This window comes from Acipenser ruthenus, chromosome 27 (assembly GCF_902713425.1).
Source record: "Acipenser ruthenus chromosome 27, fAciRut3.2 maternal haplotype, whole genome shotgun sequence".
In the NCBI taxonomy this organism is placed as follows: Eukaryota; Metazoa; Chordata; class Actinopteri; order Acipenseriformes; family Acipenseridae; genus Acipenser; species Acipenser ruthenus.
In genome coordinates, this window is record NC_081215.1 from 9,639,312 (window position 1) to 9,647,010 (window position 7,699).

Below are 7,699 nucleotides of genomic sequence, written 5' to 3' on the forward strand. Positions count from 1 at the left end.
GCGCACAGTGAAATGCAAGTAGCAGAAAAGGAACTGTCGTAGCAAAAATGTACGTGTGAAAAGCAAAGTGGCAATAGTGAAATAAGTCAATGAATAAATAAATATATAAACAAATAATAAATGAATAAATGTTGAAATACAAAAATCAACAAATAAATAAATACATGCCCCTTCTTTCCACACAATTGTGTAAGGGACATTTCAGTGCTTTTTCTAAAGACAGAGCGAATGTCACTTTCTAAAGACAGAGCTCGGCCGTTGCTTTTTTTTAAATTGCCTGGAATATTTATTATAGTAAAGGCGATACAGCGAATGTCACTTTCTAAGCCCCGTCCCTTTTGATAGATGTATGACCCTACGTTCCGTCCCTTTACATCTTTTGATTGATTTATAACCCAAGCCCCGCACCTATTGATTGATTTATGACCATAAGCCCCACCCCTTTCCACGCCTTTTTAATGGTTTATGATCCTTAGGGCCTGCCCCTTTTCCCACACCCTTGAATGATTTATGACATTTAAGCCTGCACCTTTCCCCATTCTGTTGAGTGATTTATGACCCTTAAGCCACGCCCCTTTCCCCACACCTTTTTGAGTGATTTATGACCATTATGTCCCGCCCCCTTTTTCGACATTAACCGGATATCCGTCAAAAATAGCCCACCCCCTAAAAAGGCATCTGTTGTGCCCTAGTTTACATAGAAAAGAAAAAGAGTGTGTGTGTGTATTTTTCTTTTGACCATGTTCGAGTCCCTCCGAAACAATAACCTGGGTTATTGACAAACAGAGAGACCCTAAGCATATTAAAGAGTTTCATCATCAGTAAAAAAATATATATTAAAATATAAATGTAAGGGCAGCTGGCTCTTTGAGAAACCACTACAGATGTAATACTGCTGCCGTCGCAACATGGCGCTGTTGTGCAGATCTGTGCTTAAACTTAATGTATTGAGCTGAAAACTAAACCAAAGGGAGCGGGAAAACAGTGACCGTGTATAACACTGGTACTGGTATGAACAACAGCGCCCATTTACCGTACTAGCAGTACATACTGCAATTCTATTATTACACAACAAAAGGAAGCCCCGCCAAAGCAGGGCATCAAAAAATTAGTTGAAACTCATAAATGTTCCTCTCCACGGAAATCTTTAGTAAAATACTCTTTTATTGAGATTTTACATTTTTTTACATTTACACCCATTCGTTTTTTCATTCATTTTACATTTCTTTTAAAGATGACATTCATGCATACAGACATACATTTTGTTTTAAAAGCATTTAAAATACATTTAAAAACACCAAGACAATTGTGCTTTGTACATGGTTAAAACAGACACAGATTAAAATCAACATGAAAAAAACCTGTGCTGTTTTAAAAGTGACTGGAAAAAAAGAACCATCTATAAAAAACCAGTGCTTGTGAGGGCCGGGGAGTGCTCTCTAAAAAGGTTCAAAAGTGAACATAAAACTAGATCTAAAACAGGGACAGGGGAAAAGGGACAGTGTATAAAACAGTGAGTTAAAATTCTAAAATTTTAAAACACTTAAAATGTAACTTTTAATAGTTAACATTAAAAATCTTTTAGATACATAAAACAAAACAAAACAAAAATCAAATAAAACATTCAAAATAAATCAAATCAAAATCCATAAAACTGAAACAAAAAGACTACATAAAACCAGGGCACCGTTCAAAAACGGTCATGCCAGCTAAAAAGGGCGGAATGCTGGCATGACAAAATAAATAAAAGGCTTAGCGGTGCCCCGTAGTCCCGCTCCTAGGAGCTAGCGGTTCCAGTTTTTTCCTTTATTCCATCTTCACGTCCTGAAGTCCGGCGATCCTCCACTCCGCGCAGGCCTTGTCCTTCCCGAGGGTCCGGATGTCCAGAATTACAAAGTCCTTGATAAGAGTTTGTGCCCTTCTGGTCGTGGTGATAGTGTCTAGCTCCTGCTTGTGATAGACACAGACGTTACGGCCTTCCCACAGGATCTGCTTGACAACATTGATGACACGCCAAACGCACTTAGCTGTGCTGGTAGTGATTCCTCCCGCAGGCCCATAGAGCACAGTCTCAGCGGTCATCTTGGCCGTGTCAGCAAACCTGTTTAGGAAGACAGAGACAGAGAGCCAGACACTGCCAGCCACATCACACTCCCAGAAGATATGGGCTGGTGTTTCTCTCTTGCGGCACTTTGCATAGGGGCATGTTTCTACTTGGGCTAGTCCCCTCCTGAACATGAACGCTCGAGTGGGGAGTGCACTGTGGACGGTGTTCCATGCTATATCCTTCTGGACATTACTGAGGCAGCTGTGAGACACATTCTCCCAGATTTTTTGGCTTTGGGTGAGGGAGAAAGTAGCTACTTTTTCAATTTCCTGGGAACCGGCAAGATATTTAGTTACAGCCTTGTATTCCCAGGAGGCCAATTTTGCTTTATCTAAGCCCAATTTATATATAGTGTCCCTTAAGGTTCTATAATACAATGGGGGGTCCCAGGAGTACGGCACGGTGTTATCAATAGTGCAGAGGCCCAAGGCCCTGAGACAGGTGGCAAAATAGAAACGATTCATGTAACATACCTTCCTGTCCAGGGCCTGGATGTTCTTGATAGTTTGCGTGAGCCCCTGCACTCGGGTGAGCTGCACAACGTCCGGGACCCCCTTACCTCCCTTCTTGTCGGCTTTACTCAGAGTGGCTCGCTTTACCCTCTCCATCTTGCTGCCCCAGATAAAGCGGTGGATAATGCGGTCCACCACTTTTTTGGTGGTCCTGTCTGGGGGAAAGATTTTTCCTACATAAGAGAGGATGGGGAACAGTATAGACTTGGTTATTAATACTCTACCCGTCATTGTTAAGGATCTTGTGCTCCATCCGCCAATCTTTTTACGGACCTGGTTAATGGCCGCCGTCCAGCTCTGGGCCCCCGAGCTATTGTTCTCGAAAATGAGGCCCAGAATCTTGATTTTGTCCTTTTTGACAGGGTACATGTCCGACAGTTCCCTATCTACCTGCCAATTTTTAGACACGTAGACTTCGCTCTTGGACTTATTAATCACTGCCCCGGTCGCCGTGCAGTACTTCTCAAGGATATTACTAATCCGAGGTACCGACGATGTGTTGGTGCAAATGAGTGACACATCGTCCATATATGCTGTTGTTTTGACCTGGACCCCGTTGGATCCAGGCAGCTGGAAACCAGTTATATTGGTATCCCTACGAATTGCCTGCAGGAGGGGTTCAATGCACACGACATATAGCAGTGGGGATAGTGGGCAACCCTGTCTGACCCCTGACTGGATAGATATTTTACCAGTCAGGTGCCTGTTCACCAAGACTCGGGTACTAATGTTTGTATATATGGTTTTAACCCACTCCCTAAGTCCAGGAGCGAATTTCATCTGGTCCATCACTTTGTACATATATTCATGGCTTACCCTATCGAACGCCTTCTCCTGGTCAAGGTTGAACAGGCAGAGGGGATGGTTCCGTTCTCTAGAATAAGCCAGAATGTCCCTTGTTAACATTATCTTTAGTAAAATACTCTTTTATTGAGATTTTACATTTTTTACATTTACACCCATTCTTTTTTTCATTCATTTTACATTTCTTTTAAAGATGACATTCATGCATACAGACATACATTTTGTTTTAAAAGCATTTAAAATACATTTAAAAACACCAAGACAATTGTGCTTTGTACATGGTTAAAACAGACACAGATTAAAATCAACATGAAAAAAACCTGTGCTGTTTTAAAAGTGACTGGAAAAAAAGAACCATCTATAAAAAACCAGTGCTTGTGAGGGCCGGGGAGTGCTCTCTAAAAAAGTGAACATAAACCTAGATCTAAAACAGGGACAGGGGAAAAGGGACAGTGTATAAACAGTGAGTTAAAATTCTAAAATTTTAAAACACTTAAAATGTAACTTTTAATAGTTTACATTAAAAATCTTAAAGATACATAAAACAAAACAAAACAAAATCAAATAAAACATTCAACGTAAATCAAATAAAAGTCCATAAAACTGAAACAAAAGACTACATAAAACCAGGGCACCGTTGAAAAACGGTCATGCCAGCTAAAAAGGGCGGAATGCTGGCATGACAAAATAAATAAAAGGCTTAGCGGTGCCCCGTAGTCCCGCTCCTAGGAGCTAGCGGTTCCAGTTTTTTCCTTTATTCCATCTTCACGTCCTGAAGTCCGGCGATCCTCCACTCCGCGCAGGCCTTGTCCTTCCCGAGGGTCCGGATGTCCAGAATTACAAAGTCCTTGATAAGAGTTTGTGCCCTTCTGGTCGTGGTGATAGTGTCTAGCTCCTGCTTGTGATAGACACAGACGTTACGGCCTTCCCACAGGATCTGCTTGACAACATTGATGACACGCCAAACGCACTTAGCTGTGCTGGTAGTGATTCCTCCCGCAGGCCCATAGAGCACAGTCTCAGCGGTCATCTTGGCCGTGTCAGCAAACCTGTTTAGGAAGACAGAGACAGAGAGCCAGACACTGCCAGCCACATCACACTCCCAGAAGATATGGGCTGGTGTTTCTCTCTTGCGGCACTTTGCATAGGGGCATGTTTCTACTTGGGCTAGTCCCCTCCTGAACATGAACGCTCGAGTGGGGAGTGCACTGTGGACGGTGTTCCATGCTATATCCTTCTGGACATTACTGAGGCAGCTGTGAGACACATTCTCCCAGATTTTTTGGCTTTGGGTGAGGGAGAAAGTAGCTACTTTTTCAATTTCCTGGGAACCGGCAAGATATTTAGTTACAGCCTTGTATTCCCAGGAGGCCAATTTTGCTTTATCTAAGCCCAATTTATATATAGTGTCCCTTAAGGTTCTATAATACAATGGGGGGTCCCAGGAGTACGGCACGGTGTTATCAATAGTGCAGAGGCCCAAGGCCCTGAGACAGGTGGCAAAATAGAAACGATTCATGTAACATACCTTCCTGTCCAGGGCCTGGATGTTCTTGATAGTTTGCGTGAGCCCCTGCACTCGGGTGAGCTGCACAACGTCCGGGACCCCCTTACCTCCCTTCTTGTCGGCTTTACTCAGGGTGGCTCGCTTTACCCTCTCCATCTTGCTGCCCCAGATAAAGCGGTGGATAATGCGGTCCACCACTTTTTTGGTGGTCCTGTCTGGGGGAAAGATTTTTCCTACATAAGAGAGGATGGGGAACAGTATAGACTTGGTTATTAATACTCTACCCGTCATTGTTAAGGATCTTGTGCTCCATCCGCCAATCTTTTTACGGACCTGGTTAATGGCCGCCGTCCAGCTCTGGGCCCCCGAGCTATTGTTCTCGAAAATGAGGCCCAGAATCTTGATTTTGTCCTTTTTGACAGGGTACATGTCCGACAGTTCCCTATCTACCTGCCAATTTTTAGACACGTAGACTTCGCTCTTGGACTTATTAATCACTGCCCCGGTCGCCGTGCAGTACTTCTCAAGGATATTACTAATCCGAGGTACCGACGATGTGTTGGTGCAAATGAGAAAAAGAGTGTGTGTGTGTATTTTTCTTTTGACCATGTTCGAGTCCCTCCGAAACAATAACCTGGGTTATTGACAAACAGAGAGACCCTAAGCATATTAAAGAGTTTCATCATCAGTAAAAAAATATATATTAAAATATAAATGTAAGGGCAGCTGGCTCTTTGAGAAACCACTACAGATGTAATACTGCTGCCGTCGCAACATGGCGCTGTTGTGCAGATCTGTGCTTAAACTTAATGTATTGAGCTGAAAACTAAACCAAAGGGAGCGGGAAAACAGTGACCGTGTATAACACTGGTACTGGTATGAACAACAGCGCCCATTTACCGTACTAGCAGTACATACTGCAATTCTATTATTACACAACAAAAGGAAGCCCCGCCAAAGCAGGGCATCAAAAAATTAGTTGAAACTCATAAATGTTCCTCTCCACGGAAATCTTTAGTAAAATACTCTTTTATTGAGATTTTACATTTTTTACATTTACACCCATTCGTTTTTTCATTCATTTTACATTTCTTTTAAAGATGACATTCATGCATACAGACATACATTTTGTTTTAAAAGCATTTAAAATACATTTAAAAACACCAAGACAATTGTGCTTTGTACATGGTTAAAACAGACACAGATTAAAATCAACATGAAAAAAACCTGTGCTGTTTTAAAAGTGACTGGAAAAAAAGAACCATCTATAAAAAACCAGTGCTTGTGAGGGCCGGGGAGTGCTCTCTAAAAAGGTTCAAAAGTGAACATAAAACTAGATCTAAAACAGGGACAGGGGAAAAGGGACAGTGTATAAAACAGTGAGTTAAAATTCTAAAATTTTAAAACACTTAAAATGTAACTTTTAATAGTTTACATTAAAAATCTTAAAGATACATAAAACAAAACAAAACAAAATCAAATAAAACATTCAACGTAGATCAAATAAAAGTCCGTAAAACTGAAACAAAAAGACTACATAAAACCAGGGCACCGTTGAAAAAACGGTCATGCCAGCTAAAAAGGGCGGAATGCTGGCATGACAAAATAAATAAAAGGCTTAGCGGTGCCCCGTAGTCCCGCTCCTAGGAGCTAGCGGTTCCAGTTTTTTCCTTTATTCCATCTTCACGTCCTGAAGTCCGGCGATCCTCCACTCCGCGCAGGCCTTGTCCTTCCCGAGGGTCCGGATGTCCAGAATTACAAAGTCCTTGATAAGAGTTTGTGCCCTTCTGGTCGTGGTGATAGTGTCTAGCTCCTGCTTGTGATAGACACAGACGTTACGGCCTTCCCACAGGATCTGCTTGACAACATTGATGACACGCCAAACGCACTTAGCTGTGCTGGTATCGATTCCTCCCGCAGGCCCATAGAGCACAGTCTCAGCGGTCATCTTGGCCGTGTCAGCAAACCTGTTTAGGAAGACAGAGACAGAGAGCCAGACACTGCCAGCCACATCACACTCCCAGAAGATATGGGCTGGTGTTTCTCTCTTGCGGCACTTTGCATAGGGGCATGTTTCTACTTGGGCTAGTCCCCTCCTGAACATGAACGCTCGAGTGGGGAGTGCACTGTGGACGGTGTTCCATGCTATATCCTTCTGGACATTACTGAGGCAGCTGTGAGACACATTCTCCCAGATTTTTTGGCTTTGGGTGAGGGAGAAAGTAGCTACTTTTTCAATTTCCTGGGAACCGGCAAGATATTTAGTTACAGCCTTGTATTCCCAGGAGGCCAATTTTGCTTTATCTAAGCCCAATTTATATATAGTGTCCCTTAAGGTTCTATAATACAATGGGGGGTCCCAGGAGTACGGCACGGTGTTATCAATAGTGCAGAGGCCCAAGGCCCTGAGACAGGTGGCAAAATAGAAACGATTCATGTAACATACCTTCCTGTCCAGGGCCTGGATGTTCTTGATAGTTTGCGTGAGCCCCTGCACTCGGGTGAGCTGCACAACGTCCGGGACCCCCTTACCTCCCTTCTTGTCGGCTTTACTCAGAGTGGCTCGCTTTACCCTCTCCATCTTGCTGCCCCAGATAAAGCGGTGGATAATGCGGTCCACCACTTTTTTGGTGGTCCTGTCTGGGGGAAAGATTTTTCCTACATAAGAGAGGATGGGGAACAGTATAGACTTGGTTATTAATACTCTACCCGTCATTGTTAAGGATCTTGTGCTCCATCCGCCAATCTTTTTACGGACCTGGTTAATGG